Genomic DNA, 1695 nt, shown 5'->3' with positions numbered 1-1695 from the left:
CTCTCTCTGTCTTCCCCTCCTCTCTCGGTTTATCTCTGTCCAGCAATGACAACAGTGATAATAACGAAAACAAGAAGGGTAACAACAAGAGCAACAAAGTAGGAAAAATGACCTCCAGGAGCAGTGGATTCGTTACGGTGCAGGCACCAAGCCCCAACGATAACGCTGGAGGAAAAAGAAAAAAAAGCAAAATCTATAAATAAGACATCTTTAATGATAACACATTATCATTATGATTTTTTTCCATATTACCACAAAGGTTATAGCTGGGACTCAATGTCATCACGAGTCCATCACTCCTGACAGCCATTTTTTTCCTTTTCCTTTCTAACGTTTTTAGGATAGGACAGAGAGAAATTGAGAAGGCGGGGGGGGGGGGTGGGATAAAAAAGAAGAGAGAAGGAAAAACACCTGCAGACCTGCTTCATCACTCGTGTAGCATATGCCCCACCCCCCATCCTTGCGCTTGGTAGTTGGTGCTGGCTGGCCCCAATCATTATGATTTAAAACACTGGCCCGTATCTTTTTAATAAAAGTAATTCACTAAAGTAGAATATGTTGTGGTTTTGTTTGTTTGTTTGTTTTGTTTTTGCCTCTAGGGTTATTGCTGGGGCTCAATGCCTGCACTACGAATCCGCTGCTCCTAGAGGACGTTTTTCCCATTTTGTTGCCCTTGTTGTCGTTACTGTTATTGTTGCCATGGCTGTTGTTGTTGGATAGGGCAGAGAGAAATAGAGAGAGGAGGGAAAGACAGAGAGTGGGAGAGAAAGACACAGACCTGCTTCACCACGCGTGAAGCGACCACCCTGCAGGTGGGGAGCCAGGTGCTCCAACCAAGATCCTTACGCTATTCCTTGTGCTTCAGACCATGTGCGCGCTTAACCCACTGCGCTAACCCCCGGCCCCCAGAATATGTTTCAGTTAAAGGTGAAATGTACTGACACCTATCTTGGGAGAATTTGGAACCGTACCCTTGTAACAACAGTCCTGTAAGTCAGCATTTCCTCAGTAAAATGATACTGGAGAAAAATGATGTAACTATTAACATTAGTAGACATTTCATTTAATTTAAATATATATTAGCATAAAACTTAAAATCATTGGATTTGATTCAAGTCAAATAATATGAGCAGTTTTGAAAAATTAAAGCAAAAAAGTTGTGATTTTTATGAGAATTTTATGTGAGGATGTGTAGATTGTTAATATTTGCATGCAACATGACAAAATAAATTAGCACCTATAGGTTCATAATCAAATAGGGGATATTTCACTAATATTACTACTTAATATTAAGTATATCATGTAATAAAGTGTAGCCATACACCATAAACTAATCAATTCTTGTACAATGTGAACAGAGAATTTCATATATTTAAGCAAAGTTTAAAATTTATGTCAACTACTGCCAATAGACTAGATCCACATTTTCGGTTTTCTTTTCTTTTTTCCTTTTTATGAATTTAATTTTTATTTATAAAACAGAAGCACTGACAAATGTTTTCTTTTCTGTAGGGCTTTTCAATTTTTCCCCATTACCTATATTACGTTATGCACTTACTTCATGACTTGTATATACATAAACTCACATATGAAGGGAAAAAATGTAATAAACCAATAAAATAGCACAGTTCACTGTAGAATTTTACTTTTAGACACATAACAGATTACAACCTACTGTGGTACTTTTTTTTAGCT

The sequence above is a fragment of the Erinaceus europaeus genome, chromosome 4, assembly GCF_950295315.1.
Source record: "Erinaceus europaeus chromosome 4, mEriEur2.1, whole genome shotgun sequence".
Lineage (NCBI taxonomy): Eukaryota > Metazoa > Chordata > Mammalia > Eulipotyphla > Erinaceidae > Erinaceus > Erinaceus europaeus.
The sequence above is the reverse complement of the archived record's forward strand: the minus strand, read 5'-3'. Positions refer to the sequence as shown.